This window comes from Tachyglossus aculeatus, chromosome 4 (genome assembly GCF_015852505.1).
Source record: "Tachyglossus aculeatus isolate mTacAcu1 chromosome 4, mTacAcu1.pri, whole genome shotgun sequence".
In the NCBI taxonomy this organism is placed as follows: domain Eukaryota; kingdom Metazoa; phylum Chordata; class Mammalia; order Monotremata; family Tachyglossidae; genus Tachyglossus; species Tachyglossus aculeatus.
The window spans coordinates 69,060,363-69,081,586 of NC_052069.1; the positions used below are offsets into that span (position 1 = coordinate 69,060,363).

Consider the following 21,224-nt stretch of genomic DNA (forward strand, 5'->3'; position numbering starts at 1 on the left):
AGTTGGGCAGCATACAGAGACGGTCCCTACCCAACGACAGGCGCACGGTCTAGAAGGGGGAGACAGACAACAAAATGAAACAAGTAGACAGGTGTCAAAACCGTCAGAATAATTAGAATTATAGCGATATGGACATCATAGAGTAGTGAATATGTACAAGTAAAATAAATAGAGTAATAAATCTGTAGAAATATATACAAGTGCTGTGGGCAGGGGAAGGAGGTGGGGCGGAGGGGGGCGGCGATGGAGGAGAGGAAAAAGGGGACTCAGTGTGAGCCCACTGTTGTGTAGGGACTGTCTCTATATGTTGCCAACTTGTACTTCCCAAGCGCTTAGTACAGTGCTCTGCACACAGTAAGCGCTCAATAAATACGATTGATGATGATGACTCAGTGTGGGAAGGCCTCCTGGAGGAGGTGAGCTCTTAGTAAGGCTGTGAAGGGAGGAAGAGAGCTAGTTTGGCTGATGTGCGGAGGGAGGGAAGGTCCTTGGCACATAGTAAGTGCCTAACAACGGTGGGGTGGAGCTGGGATCAGAACTCAGATTGCTGTGAGGGCAGTGTTGTAAATATTTGCATTTTTTTGATCAAAAGCCATTTATATTTTGATCTTCAAAACAAACTCGACCGCTTCAGATGCACCGTCCTGCGATTCTTGTGTTCTGAATCCACACATACAAAAAAAGCCTCTTTTTGTCTGAATGGATGCTGCTTTTCCCGGTTTTATAATGACAAAGCTGTGAAATATTCTGCACATGAGTTGGGGTTAAGTTACGTGGGTGGTTTTGGGATTAAGACCGAGTACCTCTGGGTACTTCCGATCCCTCCAGGTAGTGCGGCCGTTGTGGCAGTCAGCGGAAATAGACTTTGGGAGAACATTTCATTCATTCAGTCGAATTTATTGAGCGCTTACTCTGTGCAGAGCACTGTGCTAAGCGCTTGGGGAGTCCAAGTTGGCAACATATAGAGATGGTCCCTACCCAACAGCGGGCTCACAGTCTAGAAGGGGGAGACAGGCAACAAAATCAATCAATCAATCATATTTATTGAGCGCTTACCGTATGGAGAGCACTGTACTAAGCGCTTGGGAAGTAGAAGTTGGCAACACATAGAGACAGTCCCTACCCAGCAGCGGGCTCACAGTCTAGAAGGGGGAGACAGACACAAAACAAAACATGTAGACAGGTGATTAATAATAATAATAATGATAATAATAATAATCCAGATACACCTACTTCTGTAAACGTGGCCCAGCTAAGCCCTCGTGGCCCCTTTTTGCTCTCCTTAATGTGCCAACCTGCGTACTTGGATCCGTACCCTTTAAGCAGTTGCTATTCACCCCACCCCCCAAAGAACTTTCACCCATTTGGGGGTTCCCTGCCTTCACGAGTTTACAATCCAACTTTCTCTTTTTCTTTTCTTTTTTTTTTGAAAATAGCATTTGTTTGCTCTGTGCCAGGCACCATAAGTGGTGCCGGATTGATAGACCATAAGCAGTCCTTGTCCCATGTGGGGCTCACAGTCTAAGAGTGGGGGAGGTTATACCATTCCTCCCCCCCTATTTGAGGAGCAGCGTGGCTCAGTGGAAAGAGCCCGGGCTTTGGGGTCAGAGGTCATGGGTTCAAATCCCAGCTCTGCCACTTGTCAGCTGTGTGACTTTGGGCAAGTCACTTCACTTCTCTGAGCTTCGGTTACCACATCTGGAAAATGGGGATTAAGACTGTGAGCCCCCCGTGGGACAAACTGATCACCTTGGATCTATCCCAGCGCTTAGAACAGTGCTTTGCACATAGTAAGCACTTAATAAATGCCATCATTATTATTATTACGCTGTCATTCTGAATATTCAGAAAGGTTACTTGGATGCAATTAGCTCATATCTACCCCAGGGCGTAGTACAGCGCCCGGCACATAGTAAGCACTTAATAAATACCAGAAAAACAATTGGCATATGATCAGTGTGACTTTAGTGTGCATCAGACCATGATTCCTTCTGCTGGTTATGCAACGAGTTGCTGCTGCCGTTGGTCCGTCTCTCCTATCCTTCTGCCGTACTATTTTATAAGCCATGTGATGCAATTTTATTTTATGGTCTCTGTTCAGCGCTTGCCCGGAGTCCCCCAGCCGACAAGTGGTCTTTCCTATCCTTCAGCCGTACTATGATCTAAACCATGTGATGCAGTTTTATTTTGTGGTCTCTGTTCAGCGCTTGCCCAGAGTCCCCCAGCCGACAACTGGCGGAGGTGGGATTAGAACCCATGACCTCCGACTCCCAAGCCCGGGCTCGTTCCCCTAAGCTACACTGCGTCCCCTAAGTGGCTACTCACTCTGTTATACTGTACTCTCCCAAGCGCTTAGTACATTGCTCCACCACGGTAGGCGCTCAGTAAATACTCTGGATTGATGTGATGTGTTTGTAGTGGACACTCCTGTCCTTGTTGGGCCAGGCTGCGACTGTAATCACAGCCATGAGAGGGCTTAACCTTACCGCAGCCGTATTTTGGGAGGAAATCACCTGTTTTGTCTTTTCACGTCTATCGCAAAGGTCTATCCCCTTTTCCCGCAGCTCCAGTGAAGCCCAGAACAAGGATGGGGTGACGAAATGGCCTCAAGCTGTTAGTGGGCTCGGAAGAGAGTCCGCTCGGGGTTCGTGTGCGTGTCGGGGTTATACTGATAGTTCCGATGAGGTGACTCTCCGCCCCGGCAGCAGGTGTTTGCACTGCTTCTGTTTTTGAGTTCCCGCCTGGCCATTGTCCGCGATTCAGGCTTGGCGGGAATTCATCATTTGGCATTCTGAACCCCAAATCTTAAAATAAGTACGCTCTAGAGGGCAGGACCAACATATGAGAAAAGTGGAGGCCCCAGAAATTCCTCCTATGTGCCGTAGCTGCTGAAGTGATATCTATCAATCGATCATCTATCTATCTATATTTATCTATCTATCTATATCTCTCATCTATCTATGTATATCTATCTACATATATCTATCTATATCTGTCTCTCATCCATGTATCTCTATCTACCTATATCTATCTATCTCTTTGTACAGTGCTAAGCACTTAGTACAGTGCTTTGCACACAGTAAGCGCTCAATAAATACGATTGAATGAATCTCAATCTATCAATCAATCAATCGTATTTATTGAGCACTTCCTGTGTGCAGAGCACTGTACTAAGCACTTGGGAAGTACAAGTTAGCAACATATAGAGACAGTCCCTACCCAACAGTGGGCTCACAGTCTAAAAGGGGGAGACGGAGAACAAAACCAAACATACTAAAAAAATAAAATAAATAGAATAGATATGTACAAGTAAAATAAATAAATAATAAATCTATCCATCCATCCATCCATCCACCCACCCATCCATCCATCCATCCATATCTACCTATCTATCTCTATCTACCTACCTACCTATCTATCTATATCTATCTATCTATCTATCTTTCCATCCATCTATCTATCCATCTGTCTATCTCAGTGGTATTTATTGAGTGCTTACTGAGAAGCAGCGTGGCTCAGTGGAAAGAGCCCGGGCTTTGGAGTCAGAGGTCATGGGTTCAAATCGCAGCTCCGCCAACTGTCAGCTTTGTGACTCTGGGCAAGTCGCTTCACTTCTCTGTGCCTCAGTTCCCTCATCTGTAAAATGGGGATTGACTGTGAGTCCCTTGTGGGACAACCTGATCATCTTATAACCTCCCCAGAGCTTAGAACAGTGCTTTGCACATAGTAGGTGCTTAATAAGTGCCATTATTATTATTATTATTATTACTACTATGTGCAGAGTAGCATGGCACAGTAGCTAGAACACTGGCCTGAGAGTCAGAAGGTCATGGGTTCTAATCCTGGCTCCATCACTCATCTGCTGTGTGACCTTGGGCAAGTTCTTTCACTTCTCTGGACCTCAGTTCCCTCATCTGTAAAATGGAGATTGAGATTGTGAGCCCCACGTGGGACGGGGACTGCGTCCCGACCCAATTTGCTTGTATCGGTCCCAGCTCTTAGTACAGTTCCTGGCACAGAGTAAGCATTTAACAAATACCATCATCATTATTATTATTTTTACTGAGTTCTTGGGAGAGTGCAACAGAGTTGGTCGACACGATCCCTGCCCACAGTGAGCCCGTTATGGCTGTCTCCATCTATCTCCTTCCTGGAAAGGAGAGCAAACCGAAACGTTGAAGTAAGTCGTGTGCTGGAAAACCTCTCTAGTTTTCTGATGTTTTTTTTTTTTTCCCGTTTTCAGTATTTGCACAATCCCTGCTTAAACCCGGAAACATTGACATGGAAATTCCCCGGCCCTTTAAAAAAATGAAATTGAGCCATATTGAAAACATTCATTGTAGGGAAACTCACCCTTGTGTGGAACTTTGTGTTTACTGTTTCGGCCCGCTCGAAGGAAACCATTGACCTTTCTGCCAAATCCAATGGCCTCCACTCCATCCTAATCCTCCTCGGCCTCTTAGTCGCCTTCAACGCTGTGGACCACCCCCCTTCTCCAGGGAACACTATCCAACCATAGCCTCACTGATATTGTTCTCTTGGTTCTCCTCCTATCTCTCGGGCTGCTCATCTGTAAAATGGGGATTAAGACTGTGAGCCCCCCGAGGGACAACCTGATCACCTCGTAACCTCCCCAGCGCTTAGAACAGTGCTTTGCACATAGTAAGCGCTTAATAAATGCCATCATAAAAAAACAATCCGGGCAGGGGTCTGCAAGGGACTGTTACCTTGGTGCGTGCGGTGAGACTGACAGTGGGCAACCTCCAGTTTAGGCTGGTGGGAGGGAAGTGAGTAGTTTAAGTGTGTTTCCACGATACGTTTTCGATCGATATATAACTTTAATCGCAAAACATTCTTTGCTCTTCTAGACCGTAAGCTCCTTGCGGGCATTCATTCATTCAATCGTATTGAGCGCTTACTGTGTGCAGAGCACTGTACTAAGCTCTTGGGAAGTCCAAGTTGGCAACACATAGAGACAGTCCCTACCCAACAGTGGGCTCACAGTCTGGAAGGGGGAGACAGAGAACAAAACAAAACACATTAACAGAATAAGCAGAGAATGTGTCTGCTGTGTTGTTGTGTTGTACTCTCCCAAGCACATAATACTGTGCTCTGTATACAGTAAACCCTCGATAAATTCATTCAGACATTCATTCATTGTCATATTTATTGAACACTTACTGTGTGCAGAGCACATGGGAAGTACAAGTCGGCAGCATATAGAGACGGTCCCTACCCAACAATGGGCTCACAGTCTAGAAGGGGGAGACAGACAACAAAACAAAACGTGGACAGGTGAACAAATTGGGAACAGATCTCCCGACTGTTATATCATCCCCCCCGAAGCATTTAGTAAGTGCTCTGCCCACAGTAAGTGCTCAGTGAGTACAATTGATTGATTCTGGGGTTGATAGTCCTTATTGATAACATTGCTGTGAGTTTGAATAATACGATAAATTTACTCTGCTTATAAATTTCGGTGATTTCAATGGGTGACTCAAAGAGATGACTATGCAGTGTTGCCAATAGTCCATTCATTTTCAAGAGAAGGCATGGTTAGTGGTGTATTTTGGGATAAAACAAGACAGGAGAAGCAACAAGGCCTAGTGGAAAGTGTGCGGACCCGGGAGTCCAACAACCCGGCTTCTAAACCCGCCCGCACCATTTTACCAGCTTTGAGGCCTGGGAAAGGTCACTTAACTTCTGGGACCTCGGTTTCCTCCTCTGTACTTAGGTTGTGAGCCCCAGGTGGGCCAGCTGATTTCTTTTCTCTTGACACGTAGTAAGCACTCAGCAATTACCCTCATCATTGGAGACACTCACTTTGTAGAAATGGTTGTCTTGTATATTCACGGTGTCAGGCGTGGAGTGACAGTGTCGGGGGAAGACCTGTGTGTCTCAGCACTGGCATTCACAACTCCCTAAAACACTGGATTGTAAGCTCCTAGAGGGAAGGGATGTCTCCATACTCTACAGTGCTCTGCCAAATGCTTGGTATGGTCCTCAATAAATATCTTTAATGGATGGGTTAATGACAGATCCTCTTAGAGCCAGTGTGCTTGGAAGATGAAGCCTTCCAGATGGACGGTGCCTCAGCAGAAAGCCGCTTTGTCTCGCCTGCTGAAAAATAGCGGCGTAATAAAGATTGAGAATTGAGAGTCGGTGCCGTTCGCTCCATCCTCGAGGCATCGGCTGAGACTCCCAGTCATTTCCGAGTCTGGATCCCGAGGATCCGTCTGGCCCAGGCCGTCCCCTGGAATCGGCGGGCTTCCAGCTGATGTCATCATCATCAATCGTATTTATTGAGCGCTTACTGTGTGCAGAGCACTGTACTAAGCGCTTGGGAAGTACAAGTTTGCAACATATAGAGACAGTCCCTACCCAACAGTGGGCTCACAGTCTAAAAGACTGTCGGCGGGCCCCTCGCATTCCCAAAAGCACGGCGTCCCGCGCAGGCTCACCAGGAGTCGGGGGGCTCCGTTCCTTGGCCCGTGACCAGCCTGCCCTTCTCCGGACCTTGGTTTAGGAAAAAGACTCCCGAAATTCCAGAGGGCCCCACCCAACTTTTAAAGTCTCCCAGTGGAGCGAGCAGGGGCTGAAAATCAGAAGGACATGGGTTCTCATCCCGACTCTGCCACCTGTCTCCTCTGTCACCTTCGGGAAGTCGCTTCTCTTCTCTGGGCGTCGGTTAACTCATCTGTAAAATCAATCAATCGTATTTATTGAGCGCTTACTGTATGCAGAGCACTGGACTAAGCGCTTGGGAAGTACAAGTCGGCAGCATATAAATGAGAATTGAGACTGTGAGCCCCATGACGGACAGGGACTGTGTCCGATCTGGTTAGCTTGCATCTACCCCAGCACTTAGACCGGTGTTTTTCAAATAATAATAATAGTAATAATAATGACGATAGCATTCGTTAAGCACTTACTGTGTGCCAAGCACTGGGGTAGATACAAAGTAATCAGGTTGTCCCACGTGGGGCTCACAGTCTTCATCCCCATTGTTCAGACGAGATAACTGAGGCACAGAGAAGTTAAGTGACTTGCCCAGTCACACAGCAGACACACAGTAAGAGTTTAACCAGTGCCATCATCATCACCGTCAAACCTGCTTGAGGGGAACTAGCTTGGTATTTGAATATCAGTGGCCTTTGTTTCTGATCAATGTGCACGAGGCAGCACATTGATGAGGATTCGACTCCTACGTATTAAGGCATAAACCCTAACTAAGGATGGCACCATAAATATAGTTTTCTTTCGGAGGGTTGAATTCTGGGGTAGGGGAGAAAGATGATTTGGTAAGTGCTCCATATTCCAGCTTCCTCTCCTCCCTGTGGAGTTCTGATCGGGGAAGGCCCTTCCTCTTTCCGTTTTTCTCTAGCTACCAGACCCAAGACCTCCAGAATCCCTCAGCGAGGGTGTCAGAAGTCAGGGTGACATAATAATAATAATAATAATAATAATAATAATGGCATTTATTAAGTGCTTACTATGTGCAAAGCACTGTTGTAAGTGCTGGGGAGGATACAAGGTGATCAGGTTGACCCACGGGGAGCTCACAGTCTTCATCCCCATTTTACAGATGAGGTAACTGAGGTACAGAGACATGAAGTGACTTGCCCAAAGTCACACGGCTGACAATTGGCAGAGGCTGGATTTGAACCCATGACCTCTGACTCCAAAGCCCGTGGTCTTTCCACTGAGCCACGCTGCTTCTCTAATAATAATGATAGCATTTATTAAGTCCTTACTATGTGCCAAGCACTGTTCTAAGTGCTGGGGAGCTTACAAGGTGATCGGGTTGTCCCACGGGAGGGGCGCACAGTCTTCTTCCCCATTTTCCAGATGAGGGAACTGAGGCCCAGAGAAGTGAAGTGAGTTGCCCAAAGTCACACAGCTGACAGTTGATGGAGCCGGGATTTGAACCCATGACCTCTGACTCCAAAGCCCGGGCTCTTTCCACAGAGCCACGCTGCTTCTCAAGTCAGATGATAAATTCCTGTGAGTTTTCTTTCCGCCGCCTCACTGCTGCAGGACCCCGCTTAAGTGTCTTAGTGCGGTCCCTCCCCCTCTCCCCCAAATCCAACCTTATTCACCCTTCTTTAACTCCATGACCTACTTCTTCTGTGTGTCTCTGATTTCTTTCTATTTATTCTGATGACCTGACACCTGTCCACATGTTTTGTTATGTTGTCTGTCTCCCCTTTCTAGACTGTGAGCCCATTGTTGCGTAGAGACCGTCTATATATGTTGCCAGCCTGTACTTCCCCAGTGCTTAGTACAGTGCTGTGCACAAAGTAAGCGCTCAGTAAATACGATTGAATAAATGAATGACCTGGGGACGGCTGCTTCCCAGCCTTTGACGTGGCCTCACTAGCCCCGTAGATCTCCCTCCCGAGCCCCCAACAGCGTGGCCCCAGAGTTAGCGATTTGGGGTCCGTACCGTCAGCTCTAGATAATAATAATAATGACGATGGCATTTATTAAGCGCTTACTATGTGCTGTTCTAAGCGCCGGGGAGTTTACCAGGTGATCGGGTTGTCCCACGGGGGGCTCACCGTTTTAATCCCCATTTTACAGATGAGGGAACTGAGGCCCAGAGAAGTGAAGTGACCTGCCCAAAGTCACACAGCTGACAAGTGGCGGAGTCGGGATTTGAACCCATGACCCCTGACTCCAAAGCCCGGGCTCTTTCCGCTGGGCCACGCTGCTTCCCCGCTAGATGCGGGCTAGGGAGTTTCAGAGCAATTTCTGCGGGTGAGTTGGCTAGGGCCTTGGGATATTTACTATTTATTTTGTTAATGGTGTGCATATAGCTTTAATTTTGTTTGTTCTGAGGATTTTGACACCTGTCTACACGTTTTGTTGCCTGTCTCCCCCTTCTAATAATAATAATAATAATGATGGCATTTATGAAGTGCTTACTGTGCACCAAGCACTGTTCTGAACGCTGGGGAGGATACAAGGTGATCAGGTTGTCCCCGTGGGGCTCGCAGTCTTCACCCCCATTTTCCAGATGAGGGAACTGAGGCCCAGAGAAGTGAAGTGACTCGCCCAGAGTCACACAGCTGACAAGCGGCGGAGCTGGGATTTGAACCCATGACTTCCGACTCCTAAGCGTGTGCTCTTTTCACGGAGTCACGCTGCTTCTCAGTCTGTAGTGTAAGCGTGGCCAGAAGCAGCTCTGAGGTTGGGCCAACTGGGAGGCGGTTTTGCTTTTCAGTTGGGTTACAAAGAAGGGAAATCTTTGCCAAACTGGTTTTTATTATAATTATTTTTTGTGCTTGTATGTATTTCTGTGGAAGGCTTCAAGCCCTCTGGATCAGCAGCAACATCGTTTGATCTCAGAGACACATGCAATGCCATCTTTCACGTCCATTTGAATTTGGGGGTGTTTTTTGTCTTCATCATCATCAATCGTATTTATTGAGCGCTTACTATGTGCAGAGCACTGTACTAAGCGCTTGGGAAGTACAAATTGGCAACACATAGAGACAGTCCCTACCCAACAGTGGGCTCACAGTCTTGGAAGCCAAACGACTCCCCTCCGCCACCTGTCCCGATTTCCTTGGGTACGAGCGGGCATGAAGAGAGGGCGGAGACAGACCGATGAAGTTTGGAAAATGGATAGTCACGTGGCTCAGTGGAAACTTCCTGGGCTTTGGAGTCAGAGGTCATGAGTTCCAATCCCAGCTCCGCCAATTGTCAGCTGGGTGACTTTGGGCGAGTCATTTCACTTCTCTGGGCCTCAGTTCCCTCGTCTGGAAAATGGGGATGAAGACTGTGAGCCCCCCGTGGGCCAACCTGATCACCTCGTAACCTCCCCAGCGCTTAGAACAGTGCTCTGCACACAGTAAGCGCGTACTAAATGCCATTAGTATTATCTTTATGTTCATACAGTCATTAGCGCAATGCAGAGCGACCTGCACCGCCATCTGGGAGTATTAAAGATGAGAAAAAGAAAACAACTCCCCGAAGTTTAGTCTCCGAAGACGGGCCATCTGGCTAACATCTTGGAGTTTGGGATTCCGTGCTGAGCCCCATCCAACTGAGAAAAACACGCAAACCCCTGAAGGCTGTGTGGGAGGGGTCTGACCTCTTCGGGGAACCTCTCTGCGCGAGAAGAGCCGACGGACGTTATTTATTCGATCGTATTATTTATTGAGCGCTTACTGTGTGCAGAGCACTGTGCATTAGCGATGAGCCCGGGGAATACGGCAAGGCGCGAGCCAGTTAGGGTCTGAACTGGCTTCTGATCGATCTGTTACTTTTTATCCCTTCCAAGGGCGGCCACACAGTTAACACAATCTTGTCACAAGTCCAACAACGCGCTCAGGGAGCGGGCAGTCGTATAAACGGTTTACGGCATGCAGGCGCTCTGCTAAGCACTGGGGTAGAGACACAATAATCTTGTTCGGTTTTGGGGTTTTTATCGAGCAGTTCCATTATAATAATGGCATTTTTTAAGCACTTACTATGTGCAAAGCACTGTTCTAAGCGCTGGGGTGATCAGGTTGATCCCACGTGGGGCTCGCAGTCTTAATCCCATTTTACAGATGAGGTAACTGAGGCACAGATAAGTTAAGTGGCTTTCATTACGACAACCACCCTTCGAATACAGTAATCTAGAAGGCAATTTTGACCACAGTCCGCTAATGTAGGACGTTTGGGGTTTCACAGCGTTCGTTTCTCTGTACTTTGGTAGAAATACTGTAACTTTGTCATAGAAATCTTTTTTTTTTATGTGTCTAAACTCCAAGTGTGTAGAAGTTCATTTAGAAAGTCAAAGATACAGGGGGAGTGTGTAAACTGTCAACATTGAGGAAGCAGTGTGGCTCAGTGGAAAGAGCCCGGGCTTTGGAGTCAGAGGTCGTGGGTTCAAATCCTGGCTCCACCACTCGTCAGCTGTGTGACCTTGGGCAAGTCACTTCACTTCTCAGGGCCTCGGTTCCCTCACCTGGAAAATGGGGATGAAGACTGTGAGCCCCACGTAGGACAACCTGATTGTCTTGTATCTACCCCAGCGCTTAGAACAGTGCTTGGCACATAGTAAGTGCTTAACAAATACCAACATTATTATTATTATTTTGATTACATCTCTAGTGCTGTACTAGGGCAGTATGGAGAAGCAGCATGGCTCAGTGGAAAGAGCCCGGGCTTTGGAGACAGAGGTCATGGGTTCAAATCCCTCTCTGCCAGTTGTCGGCCATGTGACAGGCTGTTGTGGGCAGGTCACTTCACTTCTCTGGGCCTCAGTTCCCTCATCTGTAAAATGGGGATTAAGACTGTGAGCCCCCACCTTGGGACAACCTGATCACCCTTGTAACCTCCCCAGCGCTTTGCACATAGTAAGCACTTAATAAATGCCATTATTATTATTATTATTATTATTATTATTATTATTATTATTATTTTGTGAGCACTTTGTGCAGAGCACTGTACTATGCTTTTGGGAGAGCATAATACATTTGGGAGACATGATCAGTGCTCTCAAGGAGCTGACAATCAAATGGAGAACCTTCAGTCAGATGGATGTAAATTGCAGGTCACTTTTGTGTTTTTAGGATCCAAGGAGATTTAGTCAGGAGATCGGTGTCTGTCCCTCTTTGCTCAAGGAAGTAAAGAGCTACTCATTTTTAGAACTCTTTGATTTGGCAGCTAGGGTTTGCCGTGTTGATAACAGTATTTAAGCGCTTACTAGGTAGTCAAGCACTGTACTAAGCGCTAGGTTAAAATCAGCCCAGTCAGGTCTGACACAGTCTCACGTGGGATTTACAATATAAGCGGGAGGCAGAGCAGGTACTTAATACCCATTTTACTCAAGAGGAAACTGAGGTGCGGAGTAGTGAAGTGACTTGCCCAAGGACACACAGCAGACACGTGGCGGAGCTAAGATTAGAACCCAGGTCCTGATCCCCAAATCTGTGCTCTCTCCACTGGGCCATGCAGTTCTCCATCCAAAGAGGAAATTGCTTCCCGAGAGCTCGCTATAACCTGAAAATAAGTCAATGAAGTGATGGCACCTGTTGATTTGTATACTGCTCTTTTATTAATTGTTGTCTACATTAAGAGCCCAGGCTTGGGAGTCAGAGGTCGTGGGTTCTAATCCCGGTTCGGCCCCTTGTCTTCTGTGTGACCTCGGGCAAGCCGCTTAACTTCTTTTTGCCTCAGTGACCTCATCTGTAAAATGAGTATCAAGACTGTGAGCCCCACGTGGGGCCACCTGATTACCTTGTATCCACCCGCGTGCTTAGAGCAGTGCTCGGCACATAGTAAGGGCTTAACAAATGTTATTATTAATAAACCACTGTTATGGCATACACCTTTCAAAAACAATTCAACTATAAGACCTTCATTAGTTAAAACAGAGCGGCTGCTTTTGTAGACCAAGTGTGAAGGAAATAAAATTAATTGAAATGAAACTGCATGATAATATCTCAGTGCAGTTTCTCCTCATTTTCCGTGACTCCCGCCTTTATCCTCTTCTTGGCACGTAGTAAGCGCTTAACAAGTACCGTAATTATTATAATCAGCTCCACCCCCATCCGCTGCACTACCCATCAACTATTCCGCCCTCCTGTTTTCCTATAACTAATAACTCAGACTAATATCCAGAGGAAGATTTAACTGTAGTTTGTCATTATTGGTTTTAGAAAGTTCCCCCGGTCTTTATACGGCCAAAACTCCATCCTTGGGTCATTCAGCTCCTTGGCCCCCAGTATCCTAAACTCTTTGACCATATGGCAGTCCCATATCGGATGTTCCGTGGTTTTTCTTTTCAGTCTTACGGATTTGGGCAAATAAAACCGTACCCAAATAATATCTGTCGAGTGCCCGGCTTCGTTATCCGGGCTCAGCCCCCTGGCAGTCCTCTCGAAAAAAGAAAAATCAAAACATTACTAACAAGAGGGCTTTTCTTCAATTCTCCGTAATACCTATAAGAAGGGAATGAAGATGACGATGGCAGTTGCTGTTGGAATTCCGATTTTTATTCCCTGTTCTTTCCCGTCCCATTTCCTTTCCCCCACTCTCTCACTGCTCACTTTAACCGTTACGCGTCTGTGGCAAAGTCATGGGTGAATTCCTGCCCCAATGACTCTCGTCCCCCAAGTACACCTCGTGACAGCTCAAAAGTCGGTATTCTTTTGAAAAATTAGCCTAGAAACAGGAAAAGGGCATTTATCAAAATGAAAGCAGCGCATTTGTTTCCAAGATTGCGTGTGCTGAGAGCATTTTGCCGGGGTCGGGGGAGAGAGAGAATATATATATATATAATATATATATAAAATATAATATAATATTTTATATACATATATATATATATATAAAATGGTATTTAAGTGCTTCCTATTTGGCAAGCAAAGCACAACTCCAGGAGCTTTATATCTTTGCTCAGGTGCATGTGGAAAAAGTCCCTGCTGATGATATGCAGAGATTCTGCCTTGTGACATGATTAGATCATGAGCAGTTCAATTTTGGGAAGGAGGGAAATGGGAATACAGAGATTGGAGTGTACAAATAGTGAGAGGTTGAATACGGCAGGGTTTCTGTGACTGGGAGGATGGCGGTATTGACAAGAATTGGAGAAGTTAGAAGGAATGGGTTTACGAGGGAAGGTGAGAAATTTAATTTTAGACACACGCACACAAACACACACTCAGTCTGTATTCACTGCACTTTTTGGCTAGAGTGCTGTTAGGAAACATTGTTCCCACAATGGCAGCCTATTCGGATGTAGACTGACATGTTATTGGAAGAAACAGTGAAGCGCACGTACATTGCATCAGACTTGCACACAAGAACTACGGTGCGTGCTTACATTAACACAGAGTCTCGCAACGGCACAAACCTAGGTTATCAGAGAACCGGCTCTTTATGCATAGCGGTGAGGAATTCATCGTGGCAGGGAAGTGTTAGACAAGAAATATCAATATCTATTAATATCAATATCTAGCATAGTTTAAACATGTTTTCATGGATGAATGCGGTTGCAGTGAAGTAAGGATCACTAGTTATAATCTACTTTAGTCATTGGTATTTATCGAGAGTTTAATAATAATGATGGCATTTATTAAGACTATTAAGATTATTTTTAGACTGTGAGCCCACTGCTGGGTAGGGACTGTCTCTATATGTTGCCAATTTGTACTTCCCAAGCGCTTAGGACAGTGCTCTGCACATAGTAAGCGCTCAATAAATACGATTGATGATGATGATGTTTAAGCGCTTACTGTGTGCAAAACACTGTTCTAAGCACTGGGGAGGTTATAAGGTGATCGGGTTGTCCCACGGGGGGGCTCACAGTCTTAATCCCCATTTTACATCTGAGGCCCAGAGAAGTGAAGTGACTTGCCCAAAGTCACACAGCTGTCAATTGGTGGAGCCAGGATTTGAACCCATGACCTCTGACTCATTCATTCATTCATTCAATCGTATTTATTGAGCGCTTACTGTGTGCTGAGCACTGTACTAAGCGTTTGGGAAGTACAAGTTGGCAACATATAGAGACGGTCCCTACCCAACAGTGGGCTCACAGTCTAGAAGGGGGAGACAGAGAACAAAACAAAACATATTAACAAAGTAAAATGAATAGAATAAGTATGTACAAATAAAATAAATAAGTAAATAGAGTAATAAATACATACAGACATATATACATATATACAGGTACGCCTCCAAAGCCCAAGCTCTTTCCACTGAGCCACGTGTGCAGAGTGCTTGGGAGAATACAATAATAATACCAAGTGTATTTATTAAGCGCTTACTACATGCCAAGCACTGTTCTTTTAGACTGTGAGCCCACTCTTTTAGACTGTGAGCCCACTGTTGGGTAGGGACTGTCTCTATATGTTGCCAATTTGTGTTTCCCAAGCGCTTAGTACAGTGCTCTGCATATAGTAAGCGCTCAATAAATACGATTGATTGATTGTTCTAAGCACTGGGGTAGATACAAGGTAATCAGGTTATCCCGGGTGGGGCTCCTAGTCTTAACCCCCTTTTTACAGATGAGGTAACTGAGGCCCGGAGAAGCAAAGTGACTGGCCCACGATCACGTAGCAGACAGGTGGCGGAGCCGGGATTAGAACCCATGACCTCTGACTCCAAAGCCCAAGCTCTTTCCACTACACCATTCTCCAGAAAAACCTGGTTAGATGCCACGGTACAGGCGGCGATGCCTTAACCACGTATGTTTTGTAAAGGCCACTAGGACCTCTTCCATCCTTCTCACGGGGAGTGCTAACCTCTCCTTTCTTACAACCCAGAGTGGTACAGTAGCGTTGGTAGATCCGATCTCTACCCTCAAGGAGCCCACAGTCTAGTGGAGACAGGGATTAAAATAAATTACAGACAGTGGAAGCAACGGAGTTTAAAAATATCTACATATGTGACGGGGGGCGAGTCTCAAAGAGCTTATGGGCCACACACCCAAGTATATAGGCGGCACAGAAGGGAAAGAAGGGAGAGAAGCAGCGTGGCTCAGTGGAAAGAGCGCGGGCTTTGGAGTCAGAGGTCATGGGTTCAAATCCAGGCTCTGCCAAGTGTCAGCTGTGTGACTTTGGGCAAGTCACTAGAAGGGGGATACGGAGAACAAAACAAAACATATTAGCAGAATAAAGTAAATAGGATAAATATGTACAAGTAAAATGAATAAATAGAGTAATAAATCCGTACAAACATATTTATTTTATTTTATTTTTATTTTATTTTATTTTATTTTGTTAGTCTGTTTGGTTTTGTTCTCTGTCTCCCCCTTCTAGACTGTGAGCCCACTGTTGGGTACGGACTGTCTCTATGTGTTGCCAGCTTGTCCTTACCAAGCGCTTAGTACAGTGCTCTGCACACAGTAAGCGCTCAATAAATACGAATGATTGATTGGTTGACTGATTGATTCTCCATGCCTCAGTTACCTCATCTGGAAAATGGGGATGAAGACTGTGAGCCCCATGTGGGACAATCTGATCACCTTGCAAACTCCCCAGCGCTTAGAACGGTGCTTTGCACATAGTAAGCACTTAATAAATGCCATATTACTATTATTATTGTTATTATTATTATTATTAATAATAAATAAGGAGGGGAAACAAGAGGTTAGGGAAGCCTTCTTGGAGGAGATCGAATTTTAGTGAGCTTTGAAGGTAGGGAGAGTGGTCTATCAGAGGTGAACGGGGAGAGAGTTCCAGGCACGAGGGAGGGAGTGAACAAGTGATCAGAGGTGAGAGAGTTGAGATGGAGGATCAATAAGTAATGATAGCGCTTGTGGTATTTATTAAGTGCTTGCTATGTGCCAGGCACTGTACTAAGCGCTGGGGTGCCTGTTTACTTGTCTTCTAGACTGTGAGCCCATTGTGGGCAGGGATTGTCTCTCTTTGTAGCTGAATTATACTTTCCAAGGGCTTAGTCCGGTGCTCTGCACACAGTAAGCGCTCAATAACTTCGATTGAGTGAATGGAAATGGGCCACTTGGGTCGGAAACAGTCCCTGTCCCATGTGGGGCTCACAGTCTCCATCCCCATTTTGCAGATGAGGAAACGGAAGCCAAGAGAAATGAAGCGACTTGCCCAGCGCCGATCGAGCGCCTTAAAGCCAACGAAGGAGTTTCTGTTGGCTGCCGAGATGGGTGGGCAGCTTCTGGAAGTTTTTGAGGAAAAGAGAGCTGGGTGCTGAACAGTTTTTTTTAGGAAAATGATGCGGGTAACAGAACTAAGTAAGGACCAAGAGATGGGAGGGTTTGAAGCAAGGAGGCCAGCAAGCAGGCTGATTTAACAGGTGCTGGGTGAACCAACGGAATTTAGTGACCGAATACGTGGGCTGAATGAGAGAGACGAGTTGAGGTTAATCCCAGCAGGACAGTACTCCGCACACAGTAAGCGCCCAATAAATAGGAAAGACTGACTGCCTGGGCTTGGGAGACGGGGAGGTCGGTGGTTTCCTCAGAGTTGGGAAAGTTGCGGGGAGAAGGATTGGGTGGGAAGGCAAGGAGTTCATTAATTCAATTGTATTTATTGAGCGTTTACTGTGTGCAGATTACTGTACTAAACGCTTGGAAGGTGCAATTTGGCAACAGAGACAATCCCCACCCAACAACCGGTTCACAGTCTAGAAGGAGGGAGACGGACAACGAAGCAAGTAGACGGGCATCACTGCTATCAATATAAATATGTTCTGTTTTGGCTATGTTAAGTTTGGAAGTGGGCATCGAAGTAGAGACGTTCAGAAGGCAGGAGAGGGGCATCATTTCTCCTTGCTTCTGCGTCATCCATGCCCTTGGGTCTGTATCCCTTAAGGATGGGCTATTCATTCCAGCCCAGAGCACTTACAAAACAGATTATTCATTCATTCATTCAATCAATCAATCAATCAATCAATCGTATTTATTGAGTGCTTACTGCATGCAGAGCACTGTACTAAGCTCTTGGGAGCGTTCAGTGCAGCAACAGACAAAATCCCCTCCCCACGACGAGCTCATTTCCCCTATCAATATTAGATTTTAATGTCTATCTCTCCCTTCAGACGTCATAGCCCTTGTGGTTTGGCGATGTCTGTCGGCGGGACTGAATTAGTCTCTCCCAACTGATTGATTAATTGGCGAGGTAGATTTGGTAATCATCTGCAAATCATGATGGTAGTTGAAGCTTTGGGAGCAAATGAGTTCTCCGAGGGAGTGGGTGTAGATGGAGACTAGAAGGGGACTCAGAACTGAACCTTGAGGAACCCACACTGTTAGAGAGTGAGAGATGGAGGAAGAACCCGCCAAAGGCATTGAGAAGGAGTGGGCAGAAAGATGGGAGGGGAATCCAGCAAATATTCCTGTTTTTCACCCAGCTTCTTGCTTGTGGGCAGGAAATGTGTCTACCAACTCAGTTGTATCGTACTCTTCCAAACGCGTAATACAGTGCTCTGCACGCAGAAAGTGCTCAATATATAATTCTGGTTAATTCAGAATTAGCCTTCACTTTAACAAGATGCAGTTCTCCTAAACTGATATTTGGATCGGCCCCTTTAAGTCAGGTCTTCGATTAAAGATGTGGAAATGCAAACTCATTAAATATCCTTAGTTCATTAAATAATGAAACAGATGCCATTGCTACGTGTGAGTCTCTCTAGCGACCTGTTCTTTTAGAAAATCTTAGGTTCATTCATTCATTCAATCGTATTTATTGAGCGCTGACTGTGTGCAGAGCACTGTACTAAGCGTTTGGGAAGTACAAGTTGGCAACATATAGAGACGGTCCCTACCCAACAGTATTGTGAGTGAGAGCCGTGTAATTTGTAGTAAAGCCCCGGCAGAAGCTGGGTTGCCAAGGAAGGGCTTATTTCAGAAGAGAAGAGAAGCAGCGCGTCTCAGTGGAAAGAGCCCGGGCTTTGGAGTCAGAGGTCATGGGTTCAAATCCCGGCTCCGCCACGTCAGCTGTGTGACTTTGGGCAAATCACTTCACTTCTCTGCGGCTGTTACCTCATCTGCAAAATGGGGATGAAGACTGTGAGCCCCCCGTGGGACAACCTGATCACCTTGTAACCTCCCCAGCGCTTAGGACAGTGCTTTGCATATAGTAAGTGCTTAATAAATGCCATTATTATTATTATTAATAAAATGGGGATTAAGATTGTGAGCTCCACGTGGGACAACCTGATCACCTTGTATCCTCCCCAGTACTTAGAACAGTGCTTGGCACATTCCAGCGCTTAGAACAGTGCTTTGCACAGAGTAAGCGCTTAATAAATGCCATTATTATTATTATAGTAAGCGCTTAAGAAATGCTATTATTATTATTAGAACAGTGCTTTGCACATAGTAAGCACTTAATAAATGCCATTATTATTATTATTAATAAAATGGGGATTAAGATTGTGAGCTCCACGTGGGACAACCTGATCACCTTGTATCCTCCCCAGCGCTTAGAACAGTGCTTGGCACATTCCAGCGCTTAGAACAGTGCTTTGCACAGAGTAAGCGCTTAATAAATGCCATTATTATTATTATTATAGTAAGCGCTTAAGAAATGCTATTATTATTATTAGAACAGTGCTTTGCACATAGTAAGCACTTAATAAATGCCATTATTATTATTATTAATAAAATGGGGATTAAGATTGTGAGCTCCACGTGGGACAACCTGATCACCTTGTATCCTCCCCAGCGCTTAGAACAGTGCTTGGCACATTCCAGCGCTTAGAGCAGTGCTTTGCACATAGTAAGCGCGTAAGAAATGCCATTATTATTATGATTATTATAGTAAGCACTTAACAAATGCTATTATTATTATTAGAACAGTGCTTTGCACATAGTAAGCGCTTAATATTGCTATCATTATTATTATTATTATCTGAGGAGCTGCCAAAGCTATTGATTGAGGGAGGGCTTTCCCAGACTGAGCCCCTTCCTTCCTCTCCCCCTCGTCCCCCTCCCCATCCCCCTCATCTTACCTCCTTCCCTTCCCCACAGCACCTGTATGTATGTATATATGTTTGTACAGATTTCTTACTCTATTTATTTATGTTACTTGTACATATCTATTCTATTTATTTTATTTTGTTAGTATGTTTGGTTTTGTTCTCTGTCTCCCCCTTTTGAGGGCTTGTTTGCGGGTCAGATTGGCAGAATCCCATTCAGCATCCATCCAAGAGACCTTGCTAGACGCCTGGGAAGAGCATATGTGGACAACACCCCCAATCACCATTGACATATGTCAGTCAGTCATGTTTATCGAGCGCTTAGTGTGTGCCCAGCACTGTGCTAAGCTCTAGGGAGAGTACAGTATAACAGTAAGCAGGCAGATTCCCTCGCCACAACGAGCTTACAGTCTAGAGTGTACTATTGGAAGAGGCCACTCCAGATTTCTGGTGTATTGGGGGGATGTAAGAGACGCCAGTTGCTAAAGATTTCCCAGTAGCCAAGTGCTGATAACACTTTTACCGTTCGATCCTTGGTAGCATTCTTCCGTTTTTGCTTTCGTTCAGTGAAATGTAGACATTTGGAAGACTCGGTGTTTGTCAGATGAGTTCCAAGAATTTGGTAGCCTGCCGTGCATTAAGTGCCACTTTTCAAATTGTTACTAGGTATTTAATTGGGTGGGAGCTCAAAGCCAAATCAATGCAATTAAAATTTCTCTCGGAAGCAAATTATTATTATTATTATTATAATGGCATTTGTTAAGTGCTTACTATGTTAAAAGCACTGTTCTAAGCACTGAGGAGGTTACAAGGTGGTCAGGTTATGGGGGCTCACAGTCTTCATCCCCGTTTTACACATGAGGTAACTGAGGCCCAGAGAAGTGAAGCGACTTGCCCAAAGTCACACAGCTGACAAGTGGCGGAGCTGGGATTTGAGCCCATGACCTCTGACTCATGACCCATGACCTGTATATATGTATATATGGTTGTACATATTTATTACTCTATTTATTTATTTATCTTGTCTTCCCTCCCAAACCTTGTCCTCTCCCTGACTTTCCCATCTCTGTTGACGGCACTACCATCCTTCCCGTCTCACAAGCCCGCAACCTTGGTGTCATCCTCGACTCCGCTCTCTCATTCACCCCTCACATCCAAGCCGTCACCAAAACCTGCCGGTCTCAGCTCCGCAACATTGCCAAGATCCGCCCTTTCCTCTCCATCCAAACCGCTACCCTGCTAATTCAAGCTCTCATCCTATCCCGTCTGGACTGCTGCACTAGCCTTCTCTCTGATCTCCCATCCTCGTGTCTCTCTCCACTTCAATCCATACTTCATGCTGCTGCCCGGATTATCTTTGTCCAGAAACGCTCTGGACATATCACTCCCCTCCTCAAAAACCTCCAGTGGCTACCGATCAATCTGCGCATCAGGCAGAAACTCCTCACCCTGGGCTTCAAGGCTCTCCATCACCTCGCCCCCTTCTACCTCACCTCCCTTCTCTCCTTCTACTGCCCAGCCCGCACCCTCCGCTCCTCCACCGCTAATCTCCTCACTGTACCTCGCTCTCGCCTGTCCCGCCATCGACCCCCGGCCCACGTCATCCCCCGGGCCTGGAATGCCCTCCCTCTGCCCATCCGCCAAGCTAGCTCTCTTCCTCCCTTCAAGGCCCTGCTGAGAGCTCACCTCCTCCAGGAGGCCTTCCCAGACTGAGCCCCTTCTTTCCTCTCCCCCTCGTCCCCCTCTCCATCCCCCCGTCTTACCTCCTTCCCTTCCCCACAGCACCTGTATATATGTATATATGGTTGTACATATTTATTACTCTGTTT

General features: G+C 46.0%; 1 protein-coding gene and 1 non-coding gene across 2 annotated transcripts in view; one reads left to right on the forward strand and one right to left on the reverse strand.

Annotated features, from left to right (window-relative positions):
* Positions 1-21,224, forward strand: part of EIF3H (eukaryotic translation initiation factor 3 subunit H) — a 139,205-nt gene that overhangs the window by 15,764 nt on the left and 102,217 nt on the right. The gene's annotated exons all lie outside the window — the stretch shown is intronic.
* On the reverse strand, positions 15,140-15,264 carry LOC119927580. Its single transcript, XR_005450571.1, has one exon. It is a non-coding gene; the product is annotated as a U6atac minor spliceosomal RNA (small nuclear RNA).